Source organism: Microplitis mediator, chromosome 7 (genome assembly GCF_029852145.1).
Source record: "Microplitis mediator isolate UGA2020A chromosome 7, iyMicMedi2.1, whole genome shotgun sequence".
Taxonomy (NCBI): Eukaryota; Metazoa; Arthropoda; class Insecta; order Hymenoptera; family Braconidae; genus Microplitis; species Microplitis mediator.
In genome coordinates, this window is record NC_079975.1 from 792047 (window position 1) to 812172 (window position 20126).

Genomic DNA, 20126 nt, shown 5'->3' on the forward strand with positions numbered 1-20126 from the left:
AAAAATAAATTTTCTTTAAAACACAGAAGTAAAAAAATATCACTTAGAGAAATAATAAAAATAATTAACAGAATTTAAAATGCGTTAAAATTATGAGATGGAATAAAAATATAACACCTTGGGGGGTGTAACCAAAGTATCAAAACATTTTTCCCAACTTCGAAAACACCCAATAAATAATATCGAAACACCCAATAAATATCAGGCAAATTAATTCATCTCATTAATAATAATAATAATAATAATAATATATTAATATTTTATTTAAAGAGTTTTTTAAATTTTTTCCTCGGTAGGATCGTAGGAACGCAACAATTTATCCGTCGTCGAGGATCGAGGAACGCGAAACATTTAAATACCATAAGCCTCTTATGCGGCCTACACTAGCATGCCGTGTATCTGTGTCTGTATAAGAAAGGAGGATAGAGGAGAGTATCGAGAGTGATCCAATGCCGGGGCGTAACGATAAATCAATAGGAAAGACACTCCGGTATCCCCGTGCCCATAATAAATTCATGAATTGTAAAACTGGTGCTCCGACGAACCGACCGTGGCGTATTGGATTTATTGGCCGACCTGACCTCTGTAAGACGCCGAGCGTATCCCAGACCTATAACCGATTGCCGTGGATATATACCTGCATAAATAGGTGGGAAAGATGCACAAACGCATTTAAACTTTGTAATTATTGTTGTGCAATTTATTCAGCTAAAACCTCTTTTTTTGTTCCACCAAAAAATTAAATTTAGTCACTGGCATTTTTTCGTCCCCGCTCATTTTTAATGTTGAAAGAAAATGGACAGGAAGGGGTAAAATAGATCGTTTAAAATTTTTTATTATAATTTAATAATCTATCGTCTGTTTGAAGGTTTTTTAAAAATTATTTTAGGATCAAAAAAAATTTACAGCATTAGATCTTTTGTTTCAAAAGTTTTTATTTATTGAAAATGACAAAAAAAATAAATGCTTAATAAGCTAGTATTAAATAAATAATAAAAGTAAAAAAAAAATGCTAATGGTAGATTTGTGTGCATAAAGTGTAAGGTGTTGGTGTGTGTATTATCATTATATGATGATCATCGGGCAGGTAGATGCCACCCCGTGATTACCCTATCGGCGATGGATCGACGACAAGCAAAAACTCCTCGGCTGGCGTACTCGGATCCTCGGCATTATGCGATCGAAACCTCAAGAAACTGAGCTGTAAATCACGCTAAAATGCTAAATGGAAAATTCACCTTTATATCTTCACATAATATTTCAATATTATTGTTTTTAATATTCAATATCAATGACAGTAAATTTAAAAATAAATAAATATAAATTTATTATTATTTTTATTGATAGAGACGGATAAAAAAAATTCCGATCTTTTATTTTATTTATTACGATCGTTTTGTCAAATTATAATGCGTTGGTAACTCAGTTACGACCAGAGAGCTAGTTTCTTGAATTTTTAGTTAACACATATCTTATGTATGTAAATATATATGAAAGTAAGCGTGTGAGGGGTCACCTAAAAGGGGTGCAGAGAAATTAGACTTCCCGCGGCGTGGGCCCGCTCTTGAAATAAAAATACTTCTCTCATTCTCGGGTTGACGGATTTTTATTTCGTGTCATGCCCAAGATCCCTGGCAGAGCGAGGCATTAAATAAATAAATTTATTAAATAGCCTGGAGTTATTGTCTTAAATGAGTCGTGTTAACTCCGGGCTCTTGAAGCAGCTCGATTTTAATATTGATAAGAAAATGTCCCACTAAGTATCATAACTTGTAAGATGACCCGACCTCCCGTAAACTTTAAAACATATATATTTTTTTAAAGTATATCTCAATAAGTATTAGACAAATGAATGTTTTATTTGGATGATTTTATTTTTATTTTTACATTACAATAAAATCATTTTTGGTTGTTGTCAATTAGTATAGGCACTGTTTACCATCTTGTGCTAAATTAGGATCCATAGCGCATATGCCAGAACAACACTCCGAATGTCTATCGCACTAAAATAAAATAAAAAACGTAAAATAAACTAAAAACAATATAATAGCGTTATAATTATCAGAATAAATTGTAATTAAAAAAAAGGCCATTCGGCAGCCGAAATGGAAGTAGATTTTTCATTAATTAATTTTTTTCACTGTTCAAATAAAAGTTGATAATGAAATAAAATTTTTTTTGACATTTTCTTGAAAATTCTCGAGATGATAAAACAAAAAAATCAAAAAATTATAAGTATAATGCCAAAAATTGAAGCTAACTAAATGAGCTTCAGAAGAATTTTTGATGATAATGCACTATATGTTTTGATTTGACGTTATTTAAAGATACCTATGCATATATTCAAACTATCGGACCAATGGTATTCCGGACCCTATTCGAAAAATTATGATAGATTATGGTTTTAATGCTCGAAAATTCTAGCATAAGGACAAAGGCGATAATTTGCTTTCAATAAAATCTACTAATAAAATATTCTAAGATTAAAATTTGATTGTGATATATCACAGTGTCATGCTTGAAATTAGTACTAATATTTGAAATAAAAAGCCTATTACAATATCAAACGACGAGTAGATATAGAAAATATTATCATCATAACTAATGTTAATCTTGTTATTGATATATCATATCATTTATACACTGTCGGTAAAACAAAATTGTATATACCCATTGAATTGAGATGTTTGGATTTTATAAGTGTCACACTGCGATAATATGAATTTAAGTAGCTCCATGAATTTACTAAGAAGTAGGAGAACTAATGCAATAGCAAAATTTCATTAAATGAATGGTAAAATAAGTAATTTCAGTGGTCTAGGCATATATATAGGCATGAAAATTAAAGCTTATTTGAAGAGCTTTCAGATGAATTTGATATAAAGTCGATAAGTTATCACATTCAAAAGATATTGAAGGAAGAATAAGTAAAAATATGAATTTTTGACATTTTGAAAATTTTGAAATGCTATAACTTCTAAACAAATCGACCGATTGAGCTCATTTTCAAACTCGAACATGGTAGTCACGCACAAAATACGTATACTAAGTTTTAAGGTGATCGGTTCGAAATTGTGGCTATAATCAAAGTGAAAACCTGCATAAAATTAGCTTTTATAATATTTTGTAAATGTTCAAAACCATTTATCTATTATAAAAAATGGTCCAATCAATGAGCTGTATAGTCAAAATTGTAGGCAATCGAACGAGCTTTTACATAGAACAAACGAAAATAAGCTATCTCTTTCCGTTTAGAAGTTACATCCAGTTAAAGCGGCAAACAAATTTTTTTTGAAAATTTTACAAAATTTCAATTGACCATAACTTCTAAACTTATTGGCCGAATCAGCTCATCTTCGAACTCATCCAAGGTAATCGTCCATAGAATAAGTTTACTCAGTTTCATTAAGATCGGTGTAGAATTGCGGACGCTATCGTTGGAGAACGGCGCGTTATATTGTATATATATATATATATATGTATATATATATATATATAAATACATATATAAACTTTTGAAGTGAATGTATTTCCTGACTCAGCTCGCCGAGCTGAGTTTAGGGGTAGCAAAATTTTTCGAAAATTCCATCATGAGGACAAATACAATAGTTAGATTTTTATGAAATCTACTAATTATCACGACTAATATTATGAATATTTCTGTAAAACATGTGCGGAATGAATGCGGAATCGATGATTTTTTATTTATTTAATCTCTTCGGATTAATTTTTACTTCAAAGCGTAGTTCGCGAATATTTTCGAGTCTATTAAATGATCTGAAGTTTTCAGGAAAGTTGGCGGCCGACAAACTCTTTCGATTGCCGCAAGAACCATTCAAATTTCAAATCGGTTAATTAGTTCAAAAGTTATAAGGAGCTCACACACACACACACACATACATACATACAGACACTCGGACATCATTCTGAAAATGGTCAGAATAGCTTCCTAGGACCTCAAAACGTCTACATCTCATGAAAACTCGACTTTCGCAAATCGGGGTGAAAACAATGTCCCGAATTTTTGAGAATTTTCAATTTTCTTAGGGAAATTAATTTTAATTTTATTTTGATTCTTACCTCTCCAACACTTAAACAATCATTCCCACCCATTCCGTCTACAAAAACCAGTCCAACCATGAAGACAATCAGAAAAAGTCCAAAGAAACGTGTCAACATTTCGACTGGTTTTTATTTTTTTTTTTATATTGAAAAATATAATTACTGGTAGAAATATATTTGACTAATTTTAGTAACTGGTGACAAGTGTACTCAGCTTTGAGTATTTATAGTTCCCATATCAGTTATTCGTGCGCTTTTGGTTTTTTTCCATTATTTTTTATTCTAAAATCGGGATTTAAATATAAAAAATGGCAATTAATCTTATGGCTTCGTTTCTGACGCACGGAAGATAACAAGTAATGCAACTTCTTATCGTTTTGTCGGTAGCTGAAAAAATAACCTATTTTTAAAACAGGCGTAAAAAAATATAACTTATTATAGGAATAAAAATAACTAACCGACTTTAATACATTTCCACTTTTCCGAGCTTAAAAAGTTGGTTTTTTAAATAAGTGAAGTTAACTTCGGGCTCTTAAAGCAGCTCGATTTTGATATTGATAAGAAAATGTCCCACTAAGTATCATAACTTTTAAGATGACCCGACCTCCCGTAAACTTTTAAATATATTTTTTTTTTCTTTATATTTTAATACCCCATAAAATAAAATCCATTTAGGATTGCATGGGGATCCACATAAATCCATGTAGGAAAGTATGGATTTATGTATAAGAATCCATAGGAATTAATATGGCAGTGTAGGGATTTATATAAGAATCCATATAGGATTTTTTTTATATAAATTTGTATTTTTTTGCAAATATCAATTTTTCCACGCAAAATAGTCGTGACACTTGAATAAATGTTTTAATATTTTTTTACCATTATCAAATTTTGTATTTTTTTTTCTAGTGATAAAAAAAAAAAAAATTTACTTTATGCATTTTAGATATCAATCTACATTTTTTTTACACGTTGACACTCATGACTCACTTCAATAAAATTTTTAAGTTTTCGCTGATAAAATTTATTTATCTGCGAATAATAAACATGATACATGTTTTTTTTTTTCGAATATTTTTTTAAAGTCACTTAGAATAAAATATTTATAAATTTTTTCTCAAGAAATTAATTAACTAATTAATTTAAAAAAACATTACTAACGTGACATACCAGCGTTTCTAGCATATAAGTGAAATTTAGCTTAGCTATATAAATATATGTACGTATGTATACATTAGAGTCTTTGGGTGTTGACTTGGCCGCGACCCCACAGAGAGCACACGTACCAGTCCATAGTAAAGAGTTTTAGATTTTAGATCTGAAGACCAAGTGAACCTGCCGCTAAAACCTCGATCACTGCATTAGAGATAAATATATATGTAAGTTCTGAGAAGAGACCTCTAAGCTAATAGAATGTCATCGATTCTCTTAAATGTATGTGGTTATAAATAAATAAATATAATATACTAATACTCTTGCTTATTACTCACCATCACAGAACTCTTCCTCCTTTCTTGCGTGAAAGCTTTACTCTCGCTCGGTTAAACGATTATTAAATATTGTTATTATTGAAACATACCGCTAATTATATTATTACAATAATTAATATGATAATTACCCACATTGCCTGTTTATTACTTTTAAATTAATTTTTATTTTTATTTTTATGCCTGAAACTGGAAAAATAATTTTGTTAATTAAAACTCTGATTTATTTTTAATAAAGATCATTTTTATTTTTGCTTTATCGACTGAAAAAATTTTTTCAGCGAGTCATATATATTATGTTATATAATGTAAAATATAAAGAAATGTTGGTATCGATCAGATCAAACGTATTAATCGATTTCCCTCGAAACGTTGTTGTGTTCCTCGTAAATTAGCTTGACCCGCATATCAAGAGGTTCCCCATCGGCCTTTCAAATCCACTTTTTTTATCCTCTTTTACTCTCTATTTTTTATTATCTTTATATCTTTGGTAATTTTTTAAAAATATAAAATAAAGCGGAGCCAAGCCGTTAGATTGCCGAGGCTGTCAAATTCAAACTGACGGAAATTAAATGGAGGTTTATTTTTTTGGATGTCAAATGCGGGGGAATTATTTGAGTATTGAGACGTTGGGTGACAGGAAAAAGGATTGCGGGCGGGAATTAGTCTCAAGAGGCGTCAAGACGACCCGTGAAGATTGAGAGCTTTTTATGACCCGTAATCAGCCCAAAAAGACATTTTTTTTTTTTTTTTCGAGGTGGGAGCTATTGGTACAAATTTCGACAAAAAGCTTGGAATAGAATTTTTGATTTATCTTGGTAACTATGGGAAATTTTGAAAAATTGAACTGAACCTTTTTTGTAGCCCTTTAAATTTCCCACAAAAAATATTCACAACAATATGTACATAGATTTGATATTTCACACTCTAGAAGCCTTCAAACGCATCGTAAAGGATTTCAAGACGTCGATCTCCAAAATTTGTTGATTAAATTTGTTAATAAAATACAATAAAGAATGAAAAACATTTTAATTAAAGTAATGAATAATGAACTAATGTTGCTCGACTGACTTCGACTGTTGCGTAATTATCCGAAAAAAAAAAAAAAAAGAAACCCCATAAATAAAAACATAAAAATGTAAATGTCCAAGAGTAATAAATTAAAAGCTTACTAAATAGGATTGCTTCTGGTCACATTCATTCATCCATTCACTTCTTTTTCTCAATCTCAAAAATAAATATACACCTCTCCACTTATATTATATTTTTTTATTTTAACTTAAAAATATTCTGATTCGTATATTTTTTTTAATCTCGTATCGTCTTCAAAAACATCTTCTGATCTTCTAGTCTATCTCCTGAGCACATATATAGATTTGTATATGTATGTATATATGTATATAAATGGGCATAGGTCGTAAAAACTAAGCAAACGCACGTAAAGCCCAGAATTTATGAAGACACACCAGGGGACTCTGCGGGAATTAGAAATCGACCTCAATCTTATTCTTATATTTATATATATATACATGGCAAGGTGGAGGATCGTTATGATAATTTGGTGAAACTGGAATTAGAGTATTGTATTCCCTGAATAATTTAATTTTTTATATATTTTAATGGTTATAAAAATACATTTTTTATTTTTATTAAATCGAATAAATATTTCTACTGACTATAATAATGTTATATACATATATATATAGACAGAGATGAGAAATCTGGGGAAATTTTTAAGTTTATTCAAAAATCATTTTTTACAGTCCAAAAGACGATGAGGCAAAATGATCACCGGTTCAAAATTGTGACGTAAAAAATTTTTTTTCATGAAAAAATTAAACGGCATTAGGGGAGACCGGGGCAAGACGGCCCACCTGGGGCAAGAAGGCCCACCTCAAAAATTAACCAAAATTTTTTTTTTCTTGTTTTCTTTTGATTATCACGAATTTAGATTATTTACTCATTTTTAGCCCGATACGTGAAACTTGGGGCAAAATGAACCACTCAAAAATTCTAAAAGAAAATGTATTTCATAGTATTATAACCTAGTTATGATTAATTTAATAGAAATATCATTTTTTGGTTAATTATATGGATTTGGATTAAAATAGAGCATTTGAAAAAGTTAAAAAAACCAATAATCAATTTTCTACAGAAGTGAAAAAATGACTCGTATTATATCAAAAAAGGTTATTTCGAGTAATATTAAAGTAAATACAGTTGTTAAAGAGAAAAATATGAACATTTGTTACGCGGGAAATTTTTTTACAATTAAAAAAAAAAAAAATTTTTTTTCATTTTTTTTCGGAGGGGGCCGTCTTGCCCCAAAAAAAAAAAATTTTTTTTCAGGAGCTTCACCAAAATTTTGGTGAATTGAGTTCAAGTTGGACAAGAGTAAATAAACTTGATGGTTAAAAGCCACAAATAATAATAACCGGCTTAGGTGGGCCGTCTTGCCCCGGTCTCCCCTATCTGAAGTGGCCAAATTGCCCCATCGTCCCCTCGACACCGTGAATAAAAAAATTATTTTTCTGCTTTTTAATGTTGTCTCATTTTGCTCCGAGTTATCCTCTATATATAAATGTATATATATTTATATGAGTAGAATGATCTGTAGAGTGTACAGAGCGTGAGAAGGTAATGCACAGTAATGACGTCACTCTGGCCGTCCAACGTGCTCGGCAAAATAATTGCAGCTCCGTGGCAACAAGTGCCGTGTCATTAAAAGACCTTATAACGTATCATAGAAATTTTGTGTCGTCCGTGTACTCACCAAATGCTCATTACATCATTAATCATTAATCATTATGTTTAACTGTCAAACTCGGCCTCTTCCTATCTATTTATTTTTACTCAACACTCATATAAATATATATTTATTTTTTTGATTCCCGCCTATCTTTATTCTGCTCTTGTAATTAAATTAAAATAACACTTGTTATTAATTACGAAAAAATAATTGATGATTTTTAAACTCAATATTCTTTATCTGTTATTGAAAAAACGTCAAGTGTCTGATAAGACTTTGACGATCAGGCGTCAATGCAGTCAGTATAATTACGATGCGCATGACTCAAAAAAATCTATATATAGATATTTATGCATTTATATAAATACAAATGATGAAATATTTATTTGTATAGTACATGGAGATCAATTGAAAGAAAGTAAGTTTTGATTACTAACGTTTAATTAATTTTTATTTCGTTAATTGACTTTAAATTCTAATCGTAATTATATTTAATTAAGGAAAAAATGTCAAAATTACTTATGATCGTTATTATTGGATGTATGATCGGAATCATTTCCTGTGATCGTATGCTAGTTGATGAAGAGTCACCAGGATCTTGCACTCTCATCGGACATGTAAGTGCGCATATAAAAAATATTGAAAGGAGTAGGGGTAATCGATAATGATAATAATATATATAATTTTTCAGTGTTTTTTTGATGGGGATTGTTGCGAGAATTATGTTTGTAAAAGAGTTAAAAATGAAGACATTTGCGTCAGACAACGATACCGATAAAAATAAATTCATTTTTTAACTGATTTTGTGTTTGAAAATAAATATTTTTGAAATTTTTCAGTCTGTGTTTTGAGAAAAATAAAAATTTTGGAGGTCTGATTACTGTAGAAATATCTACTAATTTTGTCGTCAAAATTTGAAAGTTCGCGGGCCTGTCGATAGAAAATATTTGAAATTTAAAATAAAAAGTAAAAAATAATAATTTAATTGTGTAAATAAAATTTCTAAAATAAATAAATTTGAGTTGTTTGCTTGTAAAATAAATTAATTGGACAGTGTTAAGATTTTAGTGGAGGCGATAAAGATTTAAATACCACCGGAAATGAGTATAGAGTCAGTCGATCGTAAATATTTAGCAGTCGATCGAGTGGCGATCTATCGAATTAAAGGAACGCATGCAAGTGAACCTCATCGAGTGTTAACTTGTATTATTTTCTTGTGGATGTGGAAGAATTAAAAAATTATTACGCGATCTTCTGTTGCCAAGTCTCTAAAGATAAAATTTTTATTCTTCTTATTCTTGTTCTCTCACTCTCGTGCGCAGTGAGAAAGAAGTAGGTACGTAAAAAAAATATAAAAAAATAGCGGGAGAGAAGATTGTGAGGAGAGTGAGTAAAAGTCCAGAGGCGCGTAGTATCGCCGTCGTTTTCTTTCCGACGATTGTTATCTTCTGGCGATATATTAAGCGCCATTACCAGTATTTAGAACCCATGAGTTTATACACAGTTAGGCATTAAACTTGTGTACATGCATGGACGTGCAGTTGTGTTGATAGGGTCCTTATCGAGATCGACCGTGCGAACCTACTCAAGGACCTTGGACCTTATATTACCAACTATTGGATTATTATCGATTTTTTTTATCATTTTCATTTATTTTATGTTCCTTACATATAACCATTACTATATTTTACTATTCAAACAATTTTTTACATCAAATAATAACAGTATTTATTATGAAAATCAGAAATTTTGATATCGACAAAAATTTCCGTTTTTAATTCTGCGATCATTTATCAATATCTCGAAAAATATATGAGATAAATAGATCTTGTTTATGTCCGTTGGAAAGGGAATTTAATTTCCTGTAATTTCTGTGTCTTTAAAAAAACTTGTAACTCTAATGGTTTAAAAGTTACAGCTATTTTATTAATTGGATTATCAAAAATATACATTTTTTTGAACTCGCAGTCAATTTTCAACGATATGATACTGAAGTTAGCAGACGTCTAATAATTTTTTGATTTTCTTTTAGACGGTAAGTTTGAAAAAAAAAAAAATTTGAAAAAATTGCACCTGTAGTTTTTAAAATTTTCTATATGTGCATATTTTTATTTTTTATTTTTTGTCATCGATTTGTTGAAAAAAAAATCCAAAAATTTTGAATTGTCTGCTAACTTCAGGATCATTTCAACGATACTGAAGTTAGCAGACGTCTAAAAATTTTTGGATTTTTTTTAGACGATAAACCATAAAAAAAAAAATATTTGAAAAAATTGCACCTGTAGTTTTGAAAATTTTCTACATGTGCATATTTTTAGTTTTTGTTTTTTTGTAATCGATTTGGTGAAAAAAAAAATCCGAAAATTACTAATTGTCTGCTATCTTCAGGATCATAATTTTCACTTCAAATAAATTTATTAATTTGTACGATTTTCAAAAATTGTTTATTTGTCTAATTTTCAAACGGATTGGAATTATTTTTGCTGTAACTATTTGTAAAAAAATATCCAAGGAGTATCGGGTCATTTTATTGGCTCCGCGACCCGGAATATCGAGCGACCGATCTGAGGATTTGTCAGCAGTCCAGCTCGTGTACTCAGCTTATCAAATATATATCGACCCTCATGTATTTTACTGGTAACGTGAGCTTAGATGTAACCGAGAGCTTCATTCTTCGACTCTTTACATTTATTTTTACCTAATTCTCCTTTCCATTACATACATTTTGAAAATGATCATCAAATACGGTGATAATAATAATAATTGTTATTATTATATATCATAGATATATTATTTAATTACCCATTAATATTGATCTAGTAAAAAATCAGTAAAGTCGTTTTATAACAGAGGTAAAATTTTTAAAAAATCAATGGATCGTTAAGATTTCCACACGGAAAAAAAGAGTTTCGTTCTCATAACAAAAGACGGGATAACGAAAAATTTTGTTATACTGACCAATATGATTAGCTTACGGTAACAAATAAATTTGTTATAATAACAAATGAAATTGTGTCGTAATTAAGAAGCTTATTTGTTATGAGTACAAATGATATCAATATCATCGTATTTCAAAGCAAGCGTTTGTTACTCTAAGTAATCTTAGCTTGTGGGGACAAAAATTTTGTCAGTACTACAAATTCATTTTGTTATTTTAACAAATCACTTTTTTTACTGCAACACAACAGTTTTGCTGCAGTTACAAACCATTGCTAGGCGCCACAAACGATTTGCTAGCGTTACAAAAACGTTGTAGTCATAACGAATGCTTCGTTATCCGTATATTAAGGCAGAAATTTGTTACTGTAAGTTATCTTATCTTGCGGTTACAAAAAATTTTTTTCCGTGCAATGATTCGATTTCTTGATACCTTTCTCGCTATCGACGAGTCAAATCTTTGGATCGTGCGCGATAGGCCACGATAATGTGAGATAATTTCTTTAAGACCCTTTCTTAAGCAGTAATGTAACATTCCGATTTATATAATCCAATCTACTCTACAATTATAATCGAGTTAAATAAAAAAAATATAAATTTTTAATATTTTTTACAAATTTATTTTCTGAAGAAAAAAATCCTTACATGAGTTAATTAATTTTTATATAAATATATAATGTGAGTTTTGGGTACAAGACTCAGAGGAGAAATGGCGGTGATTTATCAAAGTGAAGATTAATTTTTTTCGTGTTGAGTTAAGATTAACGATAATTGATATAAGCGTCATATATTATTGGAGAAATAATTATCCAAAAATATCCCCAAGTGTGTACGTACAGACTCCATAAGAAAACCAACCGTTTGAACAACTCCACCATTCGTCACAGCATCCATAGCCCGAAATAGGGTGACACTTAAACCCAAATTCTCCAAGAATTAATTTGTTATCATGATATACTAGTAATTATAAAGATGACAACTCACCCAATTGCCTTTATCTTGACAAGCCTGAATGGCGGATGCTAAGTATCCGATAATTAGCACAAAAAAAATCATTTTCAACATTGATTTTGTAAAGAAAAACAAATCGGTTGGTGAATGAATTATTTACTGTACACACAATTATAATCTAATGTATCTAATAACTGGATTTATACTCGTAGAATATGTCAGTTACAGTTTAAAAATATATGAGATTATCTTCGTACTTGGATACTAAAAAAATATATGAATCTGTAGCTCTCATGATCTATGCGACTTGTGGGTTGCGAAAGTCGGACTTGATATAGTTGATGATTAATAATAACATTTATGTTCTAGCTGAACTTACACTGTAAAAAATATTGCGGATTGAATGCGGGGCTGATTTTTTATTTATTTAGTCCCTTCGGAGTTAAATTCGATCCGAAGAAGAGTTCAATTTAACATTAAAATTTCAAATTGGAGTAAATGTGGATTAGAAAATAAAATCCACGTCACTCCAAAATCGCTCTACTTAGGGGAGACCGGGGCAAGACGGCCCACCTAAGCCGGTTATTATTATTTGTGGCTTTTAACCATCAAGTTTATTTACTCTTGTCCAACTTGAATTCAATTCACCAAAATTTTGGTGAAGCTCCTGAAAAAAAATTTTTTTTTTTTTTGCGGCAAGACGGCCCCCTCCGAAAAAAAATGATCAAAAAAATTTTTTTTTTTAATTGTAATATATTATTTATAATGTTATATATAATAATTATAATTATTTTGTTGGGTTCTATAACCAATTATATGAACAAATTAAAAGTTATTTAATAAAAAATAACAATTGATTAATAATTATTTTTCTATTGAATAAAAAATTGATTATTGGTTTTTTTAACTTTTTCAAATGCTCTATTTTAATCCAAATCCATATAATTAACCAAAATATGATATTTCTATTAAATTAATCATGACTAGGTTATAATACTATGAAATGCATTTTCTTTTAGAATTTTTGAGTGGTTCATTTTGCCCCAAGTTTCACGTATCGGGCTAAAAATGAGTAAATAATCTAAATTTGTGATAATCAAAAGAAAACAAGAAAAACAAATTTTTGGTTAATTTTTGAGGTGGGCCTTCTTGCCCCAGGTGGGCCGTCTTGCCCCGGTCTCCCCTAAAACAAAACTTCCTATTCACTAAGAATCCACTACTGATTTTTTTAGAATGACTGTAATATAATTTGGGTTCAGGTAAAAATAATTTTAATCATTATTATTTATTTTCCATTACAAATTAAGTAAAAGTGTTTAAGAATATTTTACAATAGGATTAGTTTTTCAATAAATTTATATATTTTTTTTTTTGTTGATTACAAAATGATAACAGCTGATACCGACATTATATATTATTGACGCAATTATTATCCTAATGTCGGGGGTGAGTATATACAATACCCTGAAGTAAACCAACCACTTGAACAGTCATAGCCGTCGCAGCATGTAGAGCCCGCGATAGGGTGACACTTAAGACCAAATTATCAAACAATTAATTAATTATGATAATGATTATAATTATAGTAATAACTACTTACTTGCTGACCTTCGCATGTCTGATGAGCAACTGATGCCCAACATACGATAATTAGAACAATAATAAATATTTTAAACATTATTTTGTAAAGGGAAAAAAAAAATGGTTGGTAAATGAATTATTTAATTGCGCAAACTAATTGAATCTGATATATTTGCTAGCTGAATTTATACTCTCGGAATATCGGCAACATTTTTAAAATATATGACATCTTTATCAGTATACTTGGACGCTGATAAAATTTATAAATATGCAGCTCTCGGGATTTTTGCGACTCGTAGGTTGCGAGGTCATGGACTTTACAAAAGTAAACATTAATAAATAGTGGTTACAAATATTTAAAATACTCTAGTCGAACATAGACTGTAATAAATTTACGGGGTACATACGCGGATTAAATTTTTAGTGAATTTTCTAGTTTTTTAATCCCTTTGGAGTGGAAGTAAATTGGAAAATAAAATCCGCATCACTCCATAATCACTCTGGTAAAAAAAATTTACTATCCACTCCGAATCCACAACTGATTTTGTAAATAACGAGTTTGTAATGTAATTTGGGTGCAAGTTCATTTATTTATTATTCAAATTAATATTTTAATTATTATAATTTATTATCAATGACAAATTCAGTAAAAGTATTTTAAAATATTTTACATTAGAATTAGTTTTTTATAATACGAGGATCGATTTTCATCTTGTCGAGCTAAAATTGATAATGGCTGATACTGCCATCAATTATTATTGATGCCATAATTATCCTTAAAGTTCCCAGGGTGAATACATACAATTGCCTTGAAAAAACCAACCGCTTCCACAGGCATAGTCTTCACAGCATCTATATCCCATGATAGGGTGACACTTAAATTCAAATTGTCCGATAATTAATGAATCACTACAATAGCGATAATTATAATAAAATCAACTTACCCATTGGCCATCACATGTCTGGTGAGTAACGGATACCAAACATACGATAATCAGAACAAAAATAATTGTTTTCGACATCATTTTGTAAAGAAAAAAAAAATTCGGTTGGTAAGTTAATTATTCAATTCCGTAAATTATTTGAATCTGATGGATTTGCCATCTGGATTTATACTCTCGGAATATCGGAAACATTTAAAAAATATATGACATCTTTATCAGTGTACTTAGACGCTGATAAAATTTATAAATATGTAGCTCTCGGGATTTTTGCGACTCGGATAGGTTGCAAGGTCACGGAAATTACATGACTAAACTTAAACACTCTGCTTAAAAAATACTTCCTAACCACTCCGAATCTACAACTGATTTTTTAAATAACGACTGTAATGTTATTTGGATGTAAGTGAGAATAATTTTTATGAATACTCGTCATTTGCGCTCAGTGGATTGATTTTTTTAAACTCATTTATTGATTCATCATTCGAATGAATAATTTAATTATAACGGTTTAAATTTAATGACTAGTTGAGCAAAAGGGTTTTTAAAAATATTATACAATAGAAGTTGTTTTTTAAAATATCAAGATTTATTTTTTTCTTGTCAAGCTAAAATTGATAATAGCTGATATTAAATTGACATTAAATATTATTGATGCCACAATTATCCTTAAAGTTACCAGGGTAAATACACACAATTGCTTTCCCACAACGGACCGAGTCCACAGGCATAGTCTTCACAGCATCTATAGCCCATGATGGGGTGACACTTGAATCAAAATTATCCAATAATTAATTGATCATTATAATAGCGATAATTATAATAAAATCAACTTACCCATTGGCCATCACATGTCTGGTGAGTAACAGATACCAAACATACGATAATCAGAACAAAAATAATTGTTTCCGACATCATTTTGTAAAGAGAAAAAAAATCGGTTGGTAAGTTAATTATTCAATTCCGTAAATTATTTGAATCTGATGGATTTGCCGGCTGGATTCATACTCTCAGAATGTCGGCAACATTTTAAAAATATATGACGTCTTTATCCGCATACTTGGAGATTGATAAGAAATAAAAATCTGTCTTTCGTAATCTATGCGACTTGTGGGTTGATAGGTTACGGACTTGACATAAATAATAACATGTTATAGTGTATATTTATATTCCAGTTAAAATTGGGAGGGTAAAGCGGGGATTTACTCAATTATAGTACGAATTTATAAAATATTTTTATTTAAAGTCTGTAATTTTTTTTTATAAAATAATAAATGTTCATTGAGATAAATTGTTAGATAATTTGACCGTGAACTTTGACAATGGCATAGCGTCTTATCAAAGTCGTTGATAATTACACGATACAAAGTAACTCGACTTGGTTTTATCAAAAAAAAATATTGTAATGACGAAATAAGTCAAATGGTCAATAACAATAATAATTTATAGTAAACAGAGATGTAGAAATAAATATGAGTATAAATAATGAAAAATAAGACATAAAAAATGTGTGTACATTAGACGAGAGCTGGAATTATAAATAATAGGACAATTAAATAATTAACTTTTAAAAGTTGTCGGTTAATTAGATATTAAATGACGGTAAATATTTAAGACTGGTCGTTGACCTTTTTATGTGTATATAAACATAAATATATATATAAAGAAGTGAAAAATATATAGTCGTAAGTATTTGTGTCTTGAAAATAATAAGAGACCCGGAATCTAAAGTATCGTGTTACAATCAAGGTGTCACCATTCCGCTCTCGTAAAACTCATGTCTCTTATTTTTATTTAGACTCTCATACTCATACTTAAACTTGTACTTGTACTTGTGCTCTTCTCTCTTTTGTAACATTTAAAAACTCTCTCTTTACTCCCACAAACTTATAATTCTTTTTTCTTCACTCTCCAGTGTGCAATCAATCGTGTGCGTGTGCTCGACGTGTGGTCGACAAACATAATAAAACGATCCTGATACAATCGTTTAGTTTTATTGTCCGCCGAATTATTATTTTTTTCTGCTGTGCTCATGTATGGGGAAGGAGTGCTTGTGAAATTAGGGGGGTTAGGGTTAATTATCATAATAATTTCGTCATTTTTGGTGGCACCAAGTAATTGCTGAGTCACGAATGCTAAATTATCTTGATCCCGGTAACGTGATACCTGAGATGCAGATGCTTTCTTTATATTTAGGACGAGTTTATCCGGAGAATTTTAATATTCTCGGGTTTTTTTTACGTCTGATCATAAATGGACTTTTCTACTTGTCAATTTTTTTTTATCAATTTGAAAATTTTGTTTTATTCTACTGGATGAACATTTTATTCCAAGGGACCTATTGACCCCACCCTACACTAAATTTAGATAAAATATTTACTGATACCAATCGATGATAAAACTTTATTTTATTTATTTTTAACGTCTGAATCCTAGAGAAATCCTAGGGAAATTTTTTCCTTTACTTCTGTGTGCTAGCGTTACTCCAGATGACGTCGTCTAAGAAATTCCATGCAAATTCCATATGAAATCTATACTCAGGACTTGGTGTTGTCGAAAGAAATTAGATTCGTCTTTAAATAAACTCTATGGAAATCTCAGAGACATTCCATGGAAACATGACGCATCGAATGCTACCTTGACTGTTGGGAATTTAGGTACACTGTTAAAAATAATTTGAAAATTACAATACAAAAGGAATTGAATTTTCATAACTAGATATTTGAATTGTATTTTCAATGAAAAAAGCTTTAAATTTAATATACGTAATTTAATAATCAAGCTGGTATTCAAAATTAAGAAAAAAAATATGAATTTTAATAAACGTACTTAAAATTTATACTTGATTGTTAAATTTTCAAAGCAAGTATTGAAAATTCTAAAACATATATTGAATTTTAAAAATTCTATTTGAAATTTCATAATATTTATTTTAAAATTAAAAAAAAAGTATTTGAAAATCCAAAGTGTTAATTTGAAAATTCAAAAACGTGTATTTTAAATTCTATATGAAATTAGGAATGAAATTTCAAGCACAAATATATGTGTTTATTGCGTTATATACAATCTTTGAAAATTCAAACAATTTTTTTTACAGTGTATGGTAATCGTGAGTGAAACAAATCAATTTATTAAACAAATGAATATTATATCTTTTATTAAAATAAGCGCTCTAGGGTATGTCTTCACTCATAAGAGATTTAGCTTAGACTAACTTATTCTTTTAATATTATTTAACACTGAGGTCCACGAACCTCTCCTCATTTTGTATAACAAAGATCTCCAAGTTCAAAATATATATATGAGTGCAAATGAAGAAAAACATATTGCCTTGCATTTACTTGGAACATGGGCCTCAATCTCTCGTCGACCCAAGTACCTAAGATCATAAAATTTGATCCATGCTAGCTTTCTTTTTCTTAAGTAAACATATACATATTTTGAACTTAAATAAATATACTACAACTTGAATGCAACACTGTTCGAAATATTATTTCGAACAATATTTAGTAAAGAGAAATAATTAAACAAAGTATATATAAGAATAAAGATTGATTTTTGGACAGAGAATCCAACATTGACGATCAAAATCGGTTCATCCGTTTAAAATTTTCAAATATTCACATACATACATACATAGACTCGGACATCATCTCGACTTTAGTCAGAATAGTTTCCTAGAACCTCAAAATGTCAAGATCTGTTAGAAATTCGATTTTCAAAAATCGGACCAAAACCAATAACCTCTCGAATTTTTGAAAATTTTTAGTTTTCTTAGCGGGAAGTTAAAACTTTATCTGAATCGAATGCGCAGGTGTTTTTTACGAGTGTATGAAAATATGAATAGTTAATTAAGATCCTGATTGTAAGATTTAAATTAACAATAATGAGTTGTGAAATTAGTCAAACGTATGATTAATCAAATATATAAGTAATAATGTAAAATAAGTATGTAAATAATAATGAAAAAAATTATCGGAGTGACAAATTGAAAAAATAAAAGTATGTCTTTGTTGGGAGTGCCCATGGGTACACTGGGTACTGGGTACGAGTATAATGACGGGTGGATGTGGGTATGGATGTAATATAAGTATAATGTGAGTATTTACCCTTGGTGTCTGAGTGGATACAGGTGATTTAACGAAATTGTAGTTGGACGTATAAACGGACTTTAAAGCCATCAGCCAACGAGAAAATAATTGATACTCGTGTGTATAACCGAGGATACACACTACGTGGCATGATTAATAAGTCATTCATTAATATAAATGGTTCCTCTTGGCGCGAATGATTTCATGATGAATCGACTGCATTTAACGGTGCGCAGAACGCCCGGCGGGTGTGAATCGTCTGCGTCAATTTGCTCTTTCAAGTCGTCACTGCGTGGAGTCTTCCGCTTCCTATTTTTTTTTTTTTTGATCGCATAAATAACCAGATATTTTTTTTACCACAAAATATACATATATTTATATCCTGATTATGTTTTATTGGTAGTTAAATTTTGAATTAATTATAATTATTGACTGAGATCGCCGTCAGTTTATTCCCAATAAAATTAAGTCGACATTTTTTATCACCATTCAAATTGGCGTGGAGACAAAATATACTTAAGTATTGATAAAAAATATGTAATTTGTAATTTATTTTATGTAAGTTCAGTGATTTTGTTTGAATATTAACCCTAATTGGTTGAACATGGGTCGTTTGTGTCCAAATATTCTACTGTAAACATAAACACCCTACATGTCTCCAAATTTCGATGAATACACGGTGAAAAATTTCCACTAAATTTTACTATGGGTGCATCGTAACGCTGGACTATAAGAAACTGGTACAAAATTTACAAGTGGCCCATAGTAAACGTATGCGCATAGGCCACAATCGTGTAATCTGCGCCTACGTTTACTATGGAACACTTGTAAATTTTGTACCAGTTTTCTTATAGTCCAGCGTTACGATGCGCCCATAGTAAAATTTAGTGGAAATTTTTCACCGTGTATGTTGATTGAAAAAGGGATTTTCGGGGCCAGCAATAACTCTATCGCATGATTAGAAGTCCAAAGAAGACCTACGAATTTATTCAGATTTTTCCTTACAAAATAACATAGTTAAAAATTTGCAAAATCCAAAAGTGCGCGACTCATAATGCTCATTTATTATGAAATAATAAAATAATCATAAAAAAATGGCGGGAAGCACGAATAAATTTAAAATATATAAAATTTTCTTTCCTTAAATATTTTTTTTTTTTTTTTTTTTTAATTATATTAGTATTTTTTATATAATTATGAAAGAACCTACTCAAAACATCTCGATTAATAACAAAAGCAAAAAAAATATATGTAAATGAAAAAAAATTGAACTGAAACAATTCGAATTACCAATTAGCAAAAAAAAAAAAAACAGCTACACTAGGAT

At 29.8% G+C, this 20126-nt stretch overlaps 5 long non-coding RNA genes across 5 annotated transcripts; 1 reads left to right on the forward strand and 4 right to left on the reverse strand.

The window, feature by feature from the left end:
• Positions 1-1855: 1855 nt before the first annotated feature.
• Positions 1856-4316, reverse strand: LOC130670719 (uncharacterized). Its single transcript, XR_008990404.1, has 2 exons — positions 4081-4316; positions 1856-2003 (listed from the first exon to the last, which is right to left on the reverse strand). It is a non-coding gene; the product is annotated as an uncharacterized LOC130670719 (long non-coding RNA).
• Positions 4317-8581: 4265 nt separating this feature from the next.
• Positions 8582-9323, forward strand: LOC130670718 (uncharacterized). Its single transcript, XR_008990403.1, has 3 exons — positions 8582-8716; positions 8799-8915; positions 8990-9323. It is a non-coding gene; the product is annotated as an uncharacterized LOC130670718 (long non-coding RNA).
• Positions 9324-10928: 1605 nt separating this feature from the next.
• On the reverse strand, positions 10929-12532 carry LOC130671377 (uncharacterized). The gene is made up of 3 exons (XR_008990515.1): positions 12220-12532; positions 11669-12148; positions 10929-11114 (listed from the first exon to the last, which is right to left on the reverse strand). It is a non-coding gene; the product is annotated as an uncharacterized LOC130671377 (long non-coding RNA).
• A 992-nt stretch (positions 12533-13524) lies between these two features.
• Positions 13525-14254, reverse strand: LOC130671231 (uncharacterized). Its single transcript, XR_008990488.1, has 2 exons — positions 13787-14254; positions 13525-13717 (listed from the first exon to the last, which is right to left on the reverse strand). It is a non-coding gene; the product is annotated as an uncharacterized LOC130671231 (long non-coding RNA).
• A 70-nt stretch (positions 14255-14324) lies between these two features.
• LOC130671230 (uncharacterized) lies at positions 14325-15746 on the reverse strand. Its single transcript, XR_008990487.1, has 3 exons — positions 15546-15746; positions 14712-15476; positions 14325-14642 (listed from the first exon to the last, which is right to left on the reverse strand). It is a non-coding gene; the product is annotated as an uncharacterized LOC130671230 (long non-coding RNA).
• Positions 15747-20126: the final 4380 nt, after the last annotated feature.